Source organism: Aquarana catesbeiana, linkage group LG10, assembly GCF_042186555.1.
Source record: "Aquarana catesbeiana isolate 2022-GZ linkage group LG10, ASM4218655v1, whole genome shotgun sequence".
In the NCBI taxonomy this organism is placed as follows: domain Eukaryota; kingdom Metazoa; phylum Chordata; class Amphibia; order Anura; family Ranidae; genus Aquarana; species Aquarana catesbeiana.
Window position 1 is genome coordinate 12,737,772 of NC_133333.1, and position 18,614 is coordinate 12,756,385.

Sequence of the window (18,614 nt, forward strand, 5' to 3'; positions counted from 1 at the left end):
AGATATTCTGACTCCCAATATTCAAGCCTACATATATACTTAATTTTAATAGTTCTCAATGAGACATAATAAGCCCCAATTTTATACATATGATAAATATATTAAAAAATAATAAATAAAAAACGATTTTAATTAAAAAGTTCTCAAAAAAGATACAATGAGCCCTATCTCTTTGCCGGATCTCCTTAATCCTCTGATCCCAAAGCAACTGCTAATAATTTTCTCTTTTTGGGCTTACCGTTACCATCTTCACAGTGTCATCCTAGGGGTACTTATCACTCGTTCAATTCAAACACTGGCTCCAACACTTAGTCCTTTTTTTCTTCCCAAGTTTTATTTAGTAACAACATACGCAATAGAAAGGTAGAGGGTGAAAAGGGATTCAGGTACCTTGGATGTTGCGGTTGGAAGTAATTTCTATATCTAACGAATAACGCTTCCACAGCTGGATTCAGCAACCACCAGATAGGCCCCTCTCACTGACCTAGCAGCCGATGCGATGCTCGAACACGGTCTCTGCCACAGATCTTACAATCTTGAAAGAACAAATTGTGGTGATCTAAACGGTCTCTGCCACAGACCGTAAAGTCTTGAAAGAACTGCCTGTGGTATCTAATCCAAGATGCGTCTCCTACTGAGTTCCCAGGCTCTTCTCAAGATACCAGCCTTATGCTCGGTCCTCTCCCGAAGAGTCCTCTCCTGGTCACTGCAATCCCTTGCTTCTTCCCGCAGGCCTGACAGCAAAGAGACCATCTTGCTGACCCTTAGGCCACTAAGACTCTGATCCTTCCTTAAGTAGCTAGGCCTTAGGTCTGCCAACCTCAAGGCACAACTTTAAGGAACCATAGTCTCCCAGGCCAGGAGGGCCATGAGGTGGGGAGCGCCAACCCCACCCCTGGCTCGGGAGTCAGGGAGCGCGAACCAAAAGCCAACCCCAAAAGATGACGTCTGTCCCTTAAATACCCCTACCCAGAAATGTCCGGTGTGTGAACCACTCCCACCAAAAAGCTTCTGAGCAAAGAGTAGTCAATATGTTTGACCAGACTGTATTTCCTGCATCCACCAATGATGACAGCACCACCCATGGTTGGATGGAAATCTGCACAGTCCAGCCAAACTGGCACAGAAACCATTACATTTAGGCTATAATAAGTTGAGCCTAACTGTAGCTTCAACTAATTTAAATTTCAAAAGAATAGCGTCTGCTCTTCAGGAGCAGGGCGCTACATATATATATATACAGTACAGTATATACATATTTAAATTCCCATCTTTGAAACCTTTATGATCTATAATCCTTGCAAACAGTGGTATTCTTTATTAGTTCTGAATCGTTGTGATTTGGTAATTTTCATTATATGCATCCAAATTATAACACACATCCTTGAAGACCATTGCTCTTTGCTAATTTTTGTGACATTTTCTCATCTGGAGAAACTTTTTCTACAATATATACAATCTGAGGAAAGATCTAAGTTCAGTGAGATATATATTGTGTATGTGTTTTCATTTTTTTTTTTACATAGTGTAAAAATCATTACTTCTTACTTTTAAGAAGTTTATTTTTCAAGCGCTCCCTTCTCCACCCTCATCCTCTTGCTGAAGCTCACAGGGTCATTAGAATAATAATTGCCTTGTTGTAGGACTGGTCATATCATTCTGCCAATCATTAGATACATCCTATGGACAGCCCCTCCCATCCAGGACACATAAGGGTATAAAAGAGCTCCAATGGACCCCATTGTCATCACACTTTATCCTTCCTAATCAGATCCTACATCTGCTCTGTAAGTATGGAAATTCATCCTACAAGGAGAAACATTATGTGATTGTATTATCCTTACTAAGATGGGAACTTGGTTTGGTGTTGAGCTTCTAAAATGTGACCGTACACTGTGTGCTATAATCTTTCACAATATTAATGTTTGTTGAAATGTTGTATTGTACAATATCCATCATTAGAATGAAGTCATTATAGAGCTTAAATGATCACATGACCATACAATGGTGACATGTATTATTCTGCAACTAAAAGGGGGCCAGTAATGGGATTCATCTATGATTAGACCTCAGAGACTCAATTCACTTACAGGCTCAATTCACCTGTTGCTCAATCACTATTTCCATCTAGGTAATTGTTATTTCCACTCTCATTGCTTTAATTAATAATGGTTTTGGCAAACAGTACAATAGCTTATTACACTAAGCCTTATGTCTTAATAAATACCCCAACTTATTTATTATGTGTATTTATTATTTCACAGATCAGAAAGGAAAATTATGAAACTCGGCGCTGTCCTTCTCCTCTTCTCATTGGGCGAGTCCCCTTCCTAACATTGTTATCTGAATTATTATTATGCAGATTTGTTACAACCCAAATTCCTGAGGACCGGACAGCAGCTAACAATGGGCTCAGTTGCTCGTCCTCCTGGATCTCCAGAGATCAGTACATTTGTCCCAGATCACTTATTTCTCTTAAAATGTTCCAGGCTGAAAAAAAACTGACCACATTCATGGGGCAATAAATGTTTTATTGTGACTTTCAATTGACATTATCTAATTATAATGCTTTATAGGAAACACTGCTCTAGAAAGAAATATTTGCTATACCTCATGGGGGGGGGGGGGGGTAAACCCCAACAATGAGCTTCTCTTATTTTCTCCCTTTCATTGAAAGCTTGTTGTTACTGTATATCTGACAACAAAAAGCTGTTGATCCTGCCAAAAACCTAAAGAGCCTGTAATGAAGTGTTATCAGTTACATTATGTCTAGCTATTTCTGTGGACTGCACAACACCCCCCCCCCCTCATATTATATCAGTGAATATTCGGGAGATGTACTGTAGTCCTGTCCTCGGGTGACACTGCTTCATCTCTAAAGTAAAATGAGTGAGCGTTGTCACTTATAGGCCAGGAAGTTAGTTAGCGGCGTGATCACCAGGTGAACATAAAGCCAAATTTCTTTAAATATATTACTTTTTTATTATATGGATCAATACATGTTATGCTTATATGCAAAATTCTAGAATTCTGTTTTATTAATAATAGTATCAAATAACAGAGTCATATACAGGTATATTTATATATATATATATATATAGTGTGTCTATGGGAATGTTTGACCGTTCTTCCAGAAGTGCATTTGTGTGGTCGGGCACTGATGTTGGATAAGAAGGCCTGGCTTGCAGTCACCAGCAAGGTCCATAAAGAAGTGGATGAGCAAGTTTGGGGTGAAGGAACTTGACTGGCCTGCACAGAGTCCTGACCTCAACCCGATAGAACACCTTTGGGATGAATTAGAGCAGAGACTGCAAGCCAGGCCTTCTCGTCCAACATCAGTGCCCAACCTCACAAATGTGCTTCTGGAAGAATGGTCAAACATTGCCATAGACACACTCCTAAACCTTGTGGACGGCCTTCCCAGAAGAGTTGAAGCTGTTATAGCTGCAAAGGGTGGGCCAAATCAATATTGAATCCTACGGACTAAGACTGGGATGCCATTAAAGTTCATGTGCGTGTAAAGGCAGGCGTCCCAATACTTTTAACAATATAGTGTATATATACTGTATTTATTGGCGTATAACACTCACTTTTTCACCAAGAAAATCGGGTGCAAATAGCGTGTGCGTGTTATACGTCAATACTATAATTTCAGCTGCCTCGGAGGCAACGGGGGGAGCGGGACGAGTGCCATCAGATTACATACAGTGAGAATCTCCTGTTTACTTGGCGGCCTCTGTAATAGGAAGTCAATAGATGGCAATGGCGAGGCTGCTGCATTGATGGCAATGGTGAGGCTGCTGCATTGATGGCAATGGCGAGGCTGCTGCATTGATGGCAATGGCGAGGCTGCTGCATTGATGGCAATGGTGAGGCTGCTGCATTGATGGCAATGGTGAGGCTGCTGCATTGATGGCAATGGCGAGGCTGCTGCATTGATGGCAATGGTGAGGCTGCTGCATTGATGGCAATGGTGAGGCTGCTGCATTGATGGCAATGGTGAGGCTGCATTGATGTTGACTAATAAGGCTCTATTGATGGCACTTGTGAGGCTGCAGGTGGGCATTGATCAGGCAGCATTGATGGCAATGGTGAGGCTGCAGATCGGCACTGACCCTTATTTTGATTCAAAGTTCCGTAAGTTTTTTTCCTTAAACTTCCCTCTTAAAATGAATGTGCGTGTTATATGCCGATAAATACGGTATTTTAAAAACATGCTTTCAATGGGATATGTATCAGAACAAAGGGAAGCAAATAAGAGAAGTTTATCCTTACATACAATTTAAAGGATAACTGTAGTGAATATATAGGCTGCTGTAACATTTTAATTCCCTGGCTGTCATACCAATCCTGAGTCTTCAGTTCTGTCTGAGTTACTAACCTACAATAATTGTAGAGATCAGGAGTAGCGAGGCCAGGCACAGCCAGGGAACAAACATTTTCAGAAGAGGGTTCATCGGCGGCCGCCTCCCTATTTTTCTCTCAGTTCGGGTTTATTTTATGGTGGAGCTCCAATTAATAGAAATGTTTTTTGCACAGCTCATCCCTCTGTTCCTGGGAATCATTTCATCAGTCATCCCATCTCGTTATTATGTTACAAATTCTTCTACTATATATTACCATTTTTTGTGGTCTAATTTGATTCCCTTTCTATTTCTGCAGCCCTGCAATCATTTGGTGTTGAGGAATCTCGTAAATATCTTTCCACCTTGCTGGTAAGCCAGCCAACACATGTTACAACCGGGTTGTAGAATCTCTTTACCCCGTGCAGTACAAGGGTCTACCTAAGCAGTCAGTCCGCTTACTGTACAGTATATCCAAAAAAGGTTAGGCTAAAGAAGACCTCGCACACTACATAGATGCTTGTGTGTCGGATTGTACCACATGTGGCCAGCGTTCCACAAAAATTACAAGTATATATAGTGCTGTGAAAAAGTGTTAGCCCCTTCCCAATTTTTTTTTTTTTTTTGCATGCACTGTAATTGTCACACTTAAATGTTTCAGATCATCAAACAAATTTTAATATTACACAAAGATATCCCAAGTAAATACAAAATACCGTTTTTAAATGATGATTTCATTTATTAAGGGAAAAAAGGTGTCCAACTCCAAACCTGCCTGGCTTTATGTAAAAAAGTAATCGTCCCCTAAACCTATTAACTGGTTGTGGCAGTCTTGGCAGAAACCACTGCAATCAAGCATTTGTGATTACTGGCAATGAGTCTTTCACATCGCTGTGGAGTAATTTTGGCGCACTCTTCTTTGCAGAATTGTTTTCATTCAGCCACATTGGAGGGTTTTCCAGCAGGAATGGCCTGTTTAAGGTCATGCCACAGCATCTCAGTCAGGTTCAGGTCCAGACTTTGACTAGGTGACTCCAAAACCTTCATTTCTTTTTTTGCCATTCAGAGGTGGACTTGCTGGTGTGTTTAGGATCATTTACCTGCTCCTGCTGCATTACCCAAGCGCGCTTGAGCTTGAGTTAAGGAACTGATGGTCAGATATTCTCCTTCAGGATTTTCTTGTAGAGCGCAGAATTCATGGTTCCATCAATTATGGTAAGTCGCCCAGGTCCTGAAGCTGCAAAGCAGCTCCAGACCATCACACTACCACCACCATGTAAGGGATGCACACCTTCCAAAAAGTTCAACTTTTGTCTCATCAGTCCACAGAATATTTAGTTAATTTCCTGCTCAGAATAGTCACAAGGATTTGCATTAAAGGGGGCCGACTTATGCAAAGTATAGGAATTGGAGATGTAGGCAGTCCTGAACCAGGAATAGGGAAGCCCAACAATTAGAGCCACGCCATGTCAATCAATGAGGCATCAGCCTGTAATGATATACACAGACTAGATGGGAGGGAAACACACACTCTATGGCAGAGCAGTCACATGAATGGAACCTCTATGGGAATGGTAAATATGGGAAATCTCCCTTTTACGTGTATCTAAATATATTGGTCTTATGTATTTTCTGTCCTACTGTTTGTAGATGAATGTTTTAAGGAATATACTCTGTATTCCTTCATGTAATCCATGATTTTTACCCTTTTCCTGTACAATTAGATAGATTGCTGTCTATTAGTCTAGGCCTACTTTACTATATACCAATACATTTTTGTTATTGTGTTTCACTCATGGTCAAAGAACTCTCATTTAACCCCAAACCATATCTGAGAGATATTAAATCTCAAATATAATATACGGGTAACAGTTTCTTATCCCACCACCCCTGTATTCTTCCAGTATGGTGGGGGTTAATACAACTCTAATCAAGAGAGTCGGGCTAGGCCTGCTCTTTCCATCCAGCTGTGCCATTTGCAGATGCCGTACTACAACTTCATCAAGAGAGTCAGACTCTGCCCGCCCTTTCCGCCCCAACTTCTTTGAATGACACAGGATCTCTGAATCAAGGATGGGCAGGTGGTTGATAACTCCATTTCCTCTCCATTCAGAGATCCTGTGTCATTGATAGAAGTTGCAGTACTGTGTCTGTGAATGGCACAGTGGGGTGGCAAGGGTGGGCATAGCCTGACTGTCTTGCTCTGAGAGCCCCTCAGTCGTATTAACCCCTGCCACACTGGAAGATTTCACACAGTTACATAGTTAGTCAGGTTGAAAAAAGACACAAGTCCATAAAGTTCAGCCAAAAAAAAAAAATACAATCCCATATACACAAACCTATACCCACAGTTGATCCAGAGGAAGGCAAAAAAACCCCAGCAGAGCATGCTCCAATTTGCTACAGCAGGGGAAAAAATTCCTTCCTGATCCCTCGAGGGGCAATCGGATTTTCCCTGGATCAACTTTACCTGTAAATGTCAGTACCCAGTTATATTATCTACAGCTAGGAATGAATCCAGGCCTTTTTTAAAGCAATCGACTGAGCTGGCCAGAACCACCTCTGGAGGGAGTCTATTCCATATTTTCACAGCTCTTACTGTGAAGAAACCTTTCCATATTTGGAGATTAAATCTTTTTGCCTCTAGACGTAAAGAGTGCCCCCTTGTCCTCTGTGATGACCTTAAAGTGAATAACTCAACACCAAGTTCACGATATGGACCACTTATGTATTTGTACATGGTGATCATATCCCCCCTTATTCTCCTCTTCTCAAGATGGAATAAATTCAGTTCCTCTAATCTTTCCTCATAGCTTAGCTCCTCCATGCCTCTTATCAGTTTGGTTGCCCTTCTCTGCACTTTCTCCAGTTCCCCGATATCCTTTTTGAGAACTGGAGCCCAAAACTGAACTGCATATTCCAGATGAGGTCTTACCAATGAATTGTACAGGGGGGCAAAATGATCTCTCTCTCTCTTTTTCTGGAGTCCATACCTCTCTTGATACAAGAAAGGACTTTGCTAACTTTGGAAACCGCATTTGGCGTTTGGCATTGCATGTAAATAATTGAGCTTGTGATCTACCAAAACCCCCAGATCCTTCTCCACCATGGCTTCCACCAGTTGTACCCCCCTAGTATGTATGATGTAGGCATATTCATAGCCCCCCAAGTGCATTACTTTACATTTATCAACATTAAACCTCATTTGCCACTTAGTTGCCCAATTAGACAGTGCATTGAGGTCGGCTTGTAAATTGGAGACATCCTGTAAGGACGTTATTCCACTGCATAGCTTTGTGTCATCTGCAAAGACAGAAATGTTACTTTTAACCCCAGACCCAATATCACTATGCGGGTGGAAAGTAGGAAAGATAACATTTTTGTTTAACCAAGAAGAATCAGCACAAGGGACACATTATACTAACTGTACTTGATGTCCCTTGTACTGATTATAATTTAGGCTAAACTCAAGCTGTCCATACATGGATCAATATTCAGCTGGTTCAGGCAAATTTCTTTCTGTGTGAGGCCCTATCTGTTCAACAGAAGCCGGTCAATAGATTACAGCCATGGACAACATTTTTGAAATTTTTTGAAAATGACACAAATATTAATTTTCACAAAGTCTGACTGTCGCCAGTCTGTGTCCGCCACACCAGTCATATGATGACGCTGTACTGCACTGGTGACAGTATGTAAAAAAAAAAAATTGTGACAAAAGATTACAACTTCCAAAAACTCACCATGCCTCTTACAAAATACCTTGGACTGTCTAAGGGGTCATTTTGGGGTATTTGTGCTGTCCTGGTGTTTTCAGGCCTCAAGAAATTAGATCATAAGGATTGATTACATTTCAAATATATATCCCATAGTTTATGGACTGTATAACTTTCCTACAGACTAAATAATTTACACTGCTTTGGGTTATTTTCACTAAAGAAATGTGCCCATCAGTGCAGATCAATGCAGCTTATCAGCGCCTATTAGTGCAGCTTATCAATGCCCAGCAGTGTAGCCCCATCAGTGCCCATCAGTGCAAATCAATGCAGCTTATCATCATCTATTAGTGCAGCTTATCAGTGCCCATCAGTACAGCCTCACCAGTGCCCATCGGTGCAGATCAATGCAGCTTATCAGCACCTATTAGTGCAGCTTATCAATGCCCATCAGTGCAGCCTCATCAGTGCTTGTCAGTGCAGCCTCTCCAGTGCCCATCAGTGCAGCCTCATCAGTGCCCATCAGTGCAGCCCCATCAGTGCCTATTAGTGCAGCCTCATCAGTGCCCATCAGTGCAGATCAATGCAGCTTATCAGCGCCTATTAGTGCTGCTTATCAATGCCCATCAGTGCAGCCTCTTCAGTGCCCATCAGTGTCTATCAGTGCAGCGTCATCAATGCAGCCCATCAGTGCCCATCAGTACAGCCTCACCAGTGTAGAAAAAAAATACTTATTTGCAATATTTTATAACGGAAGCCAAGAAAAACAATTTTTCTCAAATTTTCTGCCCTTTTCGTTTATTTAGCAAAGAATAAAAAGCCCAGTGGTGAATAAATACCACCAAAAGAAAGCTTTATCTGTCTCAAAAAAATGATAAAAAATGTCATATGGTTACAGTGTTGCATGACCGACCAATTGTCATTTAAAGTGGGACAGTGGCCTGGGCAGGAAGGGGGGGGGGTGAAAGCTCCCGGTATTGGAGGGGTTAATTATCTTTTAATTACTGTAAGGTAACATATTTCATTACTGACCTCGCACAACCTATTTCTCTTCCTGTTTTCTTCCCCAAAGAATGTGGACCAAATGAAGTCTTATCTTACTGTGGTCTCCATCCCACGTGTCAGAAGACCTGCCAAAACAAAGGAATTGTATGCCTTGCAGTCTCTTACTCCGGCTGCTACTGCCAACCACCGTACGTCCGCCGCTCATCCAGTGACAAGACATGCGTTCTGCCTCAGGCTTGCTGAGGAGTTTAACTAAAACATGAACACATTTCAGGGGCCGGAGATGTGAAATGAAATTAATTGTATTGTTTCATGTGTCTGTTTATGCCTAATAAAAAATAACAAAAAAAAAAAACTCTCTGTATTCATCCTTTATTTATCGGTGTGTTAAAACATAGAGAGACTTTAGTTTGACATCACCGTCCTCCGTCTACAGCCCGCCATACAGTCCAATAAATAATTACAATCAAAACAGTAAATTCTACAACCAACGACTAGTATGCCTCTGCCATTATTCTTCTATTAGAGATCCTACTTAAAACTAACCTTGCTGTGACAATTTCTCTAGGGAACAAAAATAGGTAGCCAAAAGAAATCCCTGTTTTTAACGCAAACTGTTAAGACAGGTTAATTCGGTGGGTTGCAGGCTGGCTGGTGAGTTGAGCCTGGGAATTTCCTTTGGTTATGTTCCACTGCCCTTCCATGTGCTCCTTGCTTCGAAGGCCAGTTATAGGTGGGGACAGTGACCATTTGTTTGTACTATTGGAATACTGGTGAAAGAAACGCACTGGAGACCTTTTCTGCCACTGTGCCATATGCTGGGGGTCCAGTACGCCCCTGTACCTTTAAGGAGGGATGGGCTCCCACCAGGCTCACCTGCCCTCTGCTTATCTATCCATTATAATGAATGTGCTTCCGTGGCTGATCTAGTGGAGGCCTTTTTGTACTCCCAATGTAGGGACCTTACAATAGTAAGTTTGGACTCAAAAGTGTAATTTAGTATTGCGATTTGTTTATTTTTTTGTTGTCTTGTGTAAGTGTTGGTAAGCCTCTTTTATTTCTTTTTCTTCTGTTTATAAATTACAGTGCAACCTTGGATTACGAGCATAGGAGAATGCTTGTAATCCAAAACGCTTGCATATCAAAGCGAGTTTCCCCATAGAAGTCAATGGAAGCGAAGATAATTTGTTGCGCATTGACTTCTATTGCATGCAATACCGCATGTGTCCAGAGGTGGGGGCGCGCCGGAGAGCCTCGGAAGTACTCTGGGACAGCTCCGCTGAACTCGGAAAGGCTCAGAGTATTTCCGAGTGTTTCCGAGTATTTCCCAGTGATTCCAAGTATTTCCGAACGGCTCCAAACCGTTCTGAGTGTCACTGGCGCCCCCTGCACCTCTGGCCAAATACGGTACTGCACACCCTATTAGCTTGAATTCTGCTCGTCTTGCAAGACAACACTCGCAAACCGAGTCAGAATAAAAAAAAGAAAAGTTGCTTGTCTTTCAAAACGCTTGTTAACCGCGTTACTCGTAAACCAAGGTTCAGTCAACATTTGCTCCTTTAATGCTAGAGGATTGAATCCCCCATCTAAGAGATCACAAATTTTATACTCTCTTCATAAACAAAAGGTCAGTATTATCTTTTTCCAGGAAACGCATTTTCGCTCAGAGCACATACCCAATATACAGAACAAATATTATCCAACATGGCATCATGATTCTTTTTCCTACTCTAAATCTAGGTGGGGGGGGGGGGTTACTATTGCTGTTCATAGATCCCTACCTCATCAAATTCCTCTATTTTCTAATCCTAAATTTCCACCGGCGGCAGAGGCATCAGTCTTTCTAAAGTGGCACAGTTGTGAGGATGTAAGACTTATCCAGAGTTTGGTGGACGGAAACCCCCCCCAATAAATTCTTGGGGTTTGGAGTTTAGAACTAAATGGATACAATGCCATCGACTTCAAACATATATTCATTCTCTGATACAAAACTTCCCATTAGATAGACCATTAACTGAATTTTAACGATTAATACTACAAGAATAGAGACCCCAACTCATGTTCTATCTACTATCTATAAATATTTGCTTCCTAAAAACTCTTGTGAAGAATTACCATATATAACTAAATGGGATAAGTAATTGGAGATGTCAATCCCCATCTCAGATTGGGAAAAGTGTTTTTTTTTTTTTTTTTGAACACATAAGTTATCCCAATCGGCCAGACATCAAACTTGTTGTGATTCAAGTCAAGTATCCCTTCTCACAACCGGACCACACTATAGAAGACCTCAATGTTTTAGTTTCCTAAAAGGAATTTCAGAACTATCCAGGAAAGGAAAACATTTGAACTAAGAATGATAATTCTTTTTGACACAAAAAATAATGGCCTGAATTTAGATATTGGTTTCCTTTCCCATTATACTAAAGTTTTACGACCCCTCTGTGACTATCACCCCCCCCTCCAGTATATAGCTCTCCCTCTGTCTTATCTCACAAACTCTGCTGCTATCTTTATTTGTGTTTGTTTTTTTCTTCTTTTTTTTCTCTCTCTTTTCCCTCAGAGATGTGTTTTTTTTTTTTTTTTTTAACATTCTGCTTAAAAATGTATGAATCAGTACTGCTTGGACCTTGAAGAAGGGGACATACCCCGAAAGCTTGTCCTGAAAAATTGTATGTTAGTGCAAATAAAAAAAAGTATCATGGAGAGTACTCAATTTTCACGGCCAGACATCAAGAAAGAAATGATAAAACTTTAGCTAGGTGGTATCGATGCCCGGTAGATATGCATAAAATGAATGTTGATAATCAGAGAGATATGTTGGAGAAATCTTAACGCAAGAGGCACAAGGTCACATATACGGTATTTTTGTCTACTTGTCTTTTTTTTTTTTCATTTTGGTCAAAGATTTTTTTGACATCATTAGGAAAATGACAGGATCTACTATACAACCAGACACATGTATCTCTGTGTTATCAATTATTCCTGGATCAGTGAGATCCTTAAAAAAAAAAAAGACATCTTATGACATAGGCTTACCGCAGTAAGTACGGTCATAGCCCGCAATTGGCGGAAGACGGTAGGCCCCTCAATGGTTGAATGCGTGTGTGAGATGAGCGAGAGCCAATCCTTGGAACAAAATAATATTGGCAGAAGAGAGCTTAACAAATTCCAAAGATATGGCAACAATGGGAGGAGTTCCGAACCTCTGCAATATTATTAAAATTTGACTCGAACCTTTGACTTTTTTTTTTCTTGTCGTTGTTTGTTTGTCTGTTTGTCTGTTTTGATTGTGTCCATTGGAAAGTCTTGGTTTATATATGTGTGAAGGAAATTTGATATTATTTTTAGGATATGGATAATAATAATAGAGGTTAGGGTAAAGATCATTCTAATGCCGTGTACACACGACCGGACTTTTCGACAGCAAAGGTCCGACGGAACGAATCCGCTGGACAATTCGATCGTGTGTGCGCTTCATCGGACCTTTGCTGTTGAAAAATCAGACGGACTTTAGAAATAGAACATGTTTCAAATCTTTCCGACGGACTCGAGTCCGGTCGAAAAATCCGTTTGTCTGTATGCTAGTCCGACGGACGAACAACGACGCAGGGGCAGCTACTTCACTACACGATATACATTTTTAGAGGTGTTGGTTACACTATAGAAGTTTAGCTGCTTTTTTCATTTAGCACTTTATATGTATGCACTTTATTAATTAGCACTTTATTTGTATTGATACACTGTTGGTAGCGCATTAGTACTTTGCCATATCAATACTTCCACTATAGTAAAGAAAACACAAGTAAGTCTACTGATTTTATATGCGAGAAAGGCAATAGTAATGAATTGGAAAAAAAAAACAGAAGCTCCCTTATTAGCCTTTTGGAAATATTTAGGTAATGATAATTTGCCGTTATATAGGGAAACATATTGTAACAGAAGATGTGAGGAAAAATATGAGAGAGTATGGGCAAGTTGGATAGCAGAACCTATAATGGCCTCTGGGCAACCTAAGGAGTGAACGGCTGGAATAGCAACAAAGAAAGTAGCGAGATGTTTGACAGGAAAAGCGAAAGAATACAACAAACCACACCAGTAATACAAGGGCTTAAAGCAGAGGTCCGGCGACTTTTATTTTTTTAAAAGTCAGCAGCTACAAATACTGCAGCTGCTGACTTTTAAAATAAGGACACTTACCTGTTCAGGGCACCCGCGATGTCAGCACTCAAGGCTGACCCCTCCCTCGGTCCTCGGGTGCTGCCCCCGCCATCTTTGGTAAGGGAATCAGGAAGTGAAGCCTTGCGGCTTCACTTCCTGGTTCCCTACTGTGCATGTGCGAGTCGCTTTGAGCAATCAGAACGTTCCCTGCTGTCTCTGTGACCCGTGTGTCTCCCAGCAGACAGCAGGGGGGTCGGGAAGTGGCGTAGACTTACGTGGGGGTCTATGCCCGGAAATGGGTGCAAATACCTGTTATATACAGGTATCCGCACCCCCTACCCCCTGAAAGGTGCCAAATGTGACACCGGAGGGGAGGAGGGTTCCAAAAAGCCTGAAATTTCAATTTTGTGTGGACCTCCGCTTTAAGGGGAAGAATGAATGTTTTTATTTGTTGCAATTATTATCAATGAAAATTATATGAAAGCTCCTGCGAGATTGGGTAAGTTGAAGATTAAAAGTGTATGTTGTAAAATGTTTTCTATTGGAAAATTAATAAAGAGATTAAAAAAAAAAAAAAAAAAACAACATGAAAGCATGGATCCATCCTGCCTCATATCAATGGTTCAGGCTGGTGGTCGGGGTGTAATGGTGTGGGGGGGATATATTCTTGCCACACTTTGGGCCTCTTAGTACCAATTGAGCATGGTTTAATTGCCACGGCCTACCTGAGTATTGTTGCTGACCATGTCCATCCCTTTATGACTACAGTGTCCCCATCTTCTGATGGCTCCTTCCAGTAGGATAATGCACAAAGCTCCAATCATCTCACCACTGGACAATGAGGTCACAAAGCTCCAATCATCTCACCACTGGACAATGAGGTCACAAAGCTCCAATCATCTCACCACTGGACAATGAGGTCATAAAGCTCCAATCATCTCACCACTGGACAATGAGGTCACAAAGCTCCAATCATCTCACCACTGGACAATGAGGTCACTGTACTCCAATGGCCTCCACACTCACCACATCTCATCCAATAGAGCACCTTCAGTATGTGGTGCAGCAACTGTGTGATGCCATCATGTCACTATGGACCAACATCCCTGAGGAACGTTTCTAACACCTCGTTGTATCTATGCCATGAAGAATGAAGGCAAAAGGGAGTCCAACCCGGTACTAGCAAGGGGGACCTAATAAAGTGGTTGGTGAGTGTAAGTGTTTGCAATATTATTATAGAAAAGTTAAATACAAAGCAAACTTGTTAAGACCATTAAAATATCTTTCAGGAAAGAGAAAAATATCCTGGACGGCCGCACACCATAGAAGGCATCTTTATTGATATAAAAAAATAAAATCCAAATACAGTCACCTCATGTACAGGGAGCAACAGGAAAGATAGCTAACATGAGCTATGAATAAGCGCCATGATGGGGCGTGAAACATGTTAGCTATCTTTCCTGTTCCTCCCTGTACATGAGGTGACTGCATTTGGATTTTATTTCTTTATATCAATAAAGATGCCTTCTATGGTGTGCGGCCGTCCAGGATATTTTTCTCTTTCCTCAAGCTTGTGCAGAGCCAGCACCTGTGAGTTCCATTAGGGCGGGTGTCTTGATACGGATTTGAGAGATTGGAGCGGCAATCTTTTGCTTATAAAATATCTTTCAACTTGCATTCATTTCAAGGATTGAGCCTAAGATCCCAGCACTGCAAGGCAAGAATGCAAATTACATAATCACTGTACCATGTTGTTAAAAAGTACACAAACGACTAAATTGTATTATTTATTTTTTTTACCAAAGAATTCATAATATTCTGTACATTTTGTCCCAAACAATTCAACATATTGTTGAAGATCCTCCTTAACATCCTATTGTTGTATCATTTAGTCTCGGAGACAAAGTAGTTTTAATGTGCTTTTTATGAACAAATTCAGGCATCCATAAAACACATGCAGCCTTCTGAGTTAATAATAACAGGAACAGGAAATGGAATTAACATGACAGAGCATAGAAAGTATTATATAACAACTGCAAACAGTGACATCTATTGGTCAGAGGTATGAACATCCTTCATTTGAATACACTTGGCCACAGGCGATGGGCTTCTTGGAGCAGGCTTGGAAGACCGTGTTTTCTGGACACTAAATACATTGAGATTTTGGGACACATTTGCCATCCTGAAAGTAATAGCCTGCCTTGCAGATGCAGCCATCTAACTGACAAGCCATACATCTATTTTTGGGTGGCTTTGCAATGTCGGAGCAGTGTGGCATGCCACATGGGTAACAGCCCGGTACTTGGTTAGGTGGACAGTCAATTATACATTGTGAAGAAAAAATCATTAAAGCAATTAGACAAGATATATTTTTTTTTTGGCAGAGTACAGAAGGTTTGAAAACCCTTCCAGATTTTGTTTTCTTTTGTCCATTGGGGAAATTTTTCTTCACTTCCTGTCTCAGATACAAGGGGGTGCTGATAAGTATTGAGCCTTGCCCAGAAAAAATTGAGCTAGGAAGCTACCTATGATTTTAACTTATCTTTCTTTCTCAGGTCCAAAGTCAGGGGGCGGTCCGTCCATTAGGGGTGTCCGGGCGCCGCCCCCCCATTATCCCCACCCCCTATATGCATAATGGATAGATTCATGCATAGCATGAATCTATCCACTGCCGCTGCGGCCAACCCCTATTCATGTGTCCGGTCCCTTTCGGGGTTTTTTTTTTTTTTTTAAGCACTGATTAGAGCCATAGGCTTCAAAATAGGGTGGACTGGGGACGCAGAGCATTGCATCTGGAGCCCACCCAGGTGTGTTGCAACAGCGAATGAAAATTTGCTGTTGCAACACTGATCCACCTCCCGGCCAATCGGGAAGCAGGTATGAAACCTGTTTCCCGATTGGCCAAAACATCTGGCGATCTTATTGGATGCCTAGCGCCGGGAGGAGGAGAGAGAAGACACTGCAGAAGCTGCTCCAGGAGAGGACACTGTAGCAGCTTTCCCTGAGCCCACCATGCTCTTACCGCCTGCATTCAAGGTAAGGACAGCGGGTGGTGGTGGGGGAGTGGGGAATGTGTTAGTGCCGGGGCAGGGGGGTAGTGCCGCTCCACCGGCAGCCTGGGGGGGGCTGGGCTGTTAGACGCCCCCTCCCTCAAAAAAAAAAAAACACCAGCCACCACTGTCCAAAGTGAACATGGCAGCACCTCCAGAAAAATTCTAGGTGGAAGAGCATAGGACCGTAATCAAGTTCCTGTTTCTCCAAGGGAAAGATATGAAGCAGATCCATGATGAAATGTCACAAACTTTGGGTGACGGTGGCCCTCCATATGCAACAGTTAAACATTGGGTTGTCAGTTTTAAAACCGGCCATTTCTGTGTTGAAAGTGAGAAACCCAGTGGAAGGCTTGTTTCTGTCTCTGTGCCTGCAAATGTGAAAGCCATTCATGTCAGCAAAAATATTGCTACATATCCGGGAAAAATCACATGAGAGAGTTGGTGCCATTATCCACAACGACTTGGAAATGAGAAAGCTTGCAGCAAAGTGGATCCAAAAACGTTTGACTTTTGCAGGCACAGAGACAGAAACAGGCCTTCTGCTGGGTTTCTCACTTTCAGCACCGAAAACGTCCAGTTTTAATTATTAAAATCTCTGTGCCGGCAAAAGTCAAAAGTTTTGGGATCACTATCACCCAAAGGTTTGTGACAGTTCATTATGGATCTGCTTCGCACCTTTCCCTTGGAGAAACAGGAAATTGATTATGGACCTATGCTCTTCCACATTGAATTTTTTCTGGAGGTGCTGCCATGTTCACTTTGGACCTGAAAAAAGAAAGATAAGTTAAAATCATAGGTAGCTGATTTTTTGCACCATTGAATATAGACAAATTGGCCAGTACACCCTACAATTTAGGGCTTCCTAGCTCAATTTTTTTATGGGTAAGGCTCAATACTTATTAGCACCCCCTCGCATGTGACAAGAGGTGAGTGGAATTCTATACAAAGTGATTAGACCATTTGGAATATTTCCCATCTATTCTTGTTCTGGAGACAACTGTATAATTTAGGATTTCCTCTCTCCTTCTGTATCAGTGACAAAAGTCACCAGAACAAATAGAGAGGGTGCATCTACCTGGCAGGTACTCAAAACGGAATAAAAAATTGCCAGGGTTTCTAACCCTATTCCCTATTCTATCCAAAACTAAAAAAAAAAAAAAATTGCAAATGAACATTTAAGACGCAGGTTTTCTAAGGGGAGGGCAAAGCAGTAGCTGTTTGCTTTCAGACTGTCTCTGTTTAATTGACAACACAAACATAGCCATCCTATCAGGCAGGGAGGGGGAGAAGTCATCGCACTGAGGCCCCATTCACACCCGAGCGTTTTGTAGCTTGAAGCCTGAAGCTACAAAACGCTGGAGGGGAAAAAATCTATTATTCTCTATGGAGATGGTTCACACCTCCACTCCAAAATGCCTGAAGCCAGAAGCCCCAAAACACCTGAAGCTCAAACAAGTTCTGGAACTTTTTTTTTTAGGCAGATTTGGGCATTTTTCTGCTTTTTACATTGGTGACCTTTTGACCTGTACAAAATTGCGGCAAAATTGCGGCAAAACCGTGGCAAAAATCGCACAACTTTCTGCCTGAAACCGCTAAACTCAGGTGTGAATGGGGCTTAACTCAACTCATTTGCCTATTTGAATACATTGTAATTTAAGCCAGTAAGCTCTGTATCAACAGGCTTTTTTTTTTCAGCAAAGCAGATAGAGGTTTACTTTAACACTAATTAAATTTTATTTACTGTGTAAAGAGATGGGGCTTTAGTCGCTCATCTAACTCATTCAGCTCTCTACATAGATAAAGTCTAAAATATCTTAACTTCTGAAGTGGTAGTTAGGATTTGTATGGTAAACATAATTGGTAAACATAATTTCCTGCTTGCTAGAGTCCGTAAATAAGAACATTATCATATTTAGCTGACCAAAAATGTAAAAAAAAATAAAAAAATTTATTCTATAAAAAATAAACAGCACATACAAAACTCAATGTTAACATTTTAAAGTAGCTTAGTAGTTTTTTCTCTATACATACTATATTGTCTAGCACGAGTTAAAGATATTTATTCTAAATATTATTAAAAATAAATATTAAATATATAAATATTAAATATTACAAATAAATATTCTACCCTGTTTCCCCGAAAATAAGACCTAGCATGATCGTCGGTGATGGCTGCAATATAAGCCCTACCCCCCAAATAAGCCCTAATTAAAGTCCTTGTAGGTCTTATTTTCAGGGTAGGGCTTATTTTCGGGGAAACAGGGTACTGGTCGCAATTCACATTTATGCACCCTCCCCCCCCCATCCAAAAAAAGAAAAAAAATACATATTCTTAC

General features: G+C 41.2%; 1 long non-coding RNA gene across 1 annotated transcript; it reads left to right on the forward strand.

The window, feature by feature from the left end:
* The first annotated feature begins 5,409 nt into the window (after window positions 1–5,409).
* Window positions 5,410–9,419, forward strand: LOC141109791 (uncharacterized). The gene is made up of 2 exons (XR_012236193.1): window positions 5,410–5,558; window positions 9,132–9,419. It is a non-coding gene; the product is annotated as an uncharacterized lncRNA (long non-coding RNA).
* The last annotated feature ends 9,195 nt before the right edge of the window (window positions 9,420–18,614 follow it).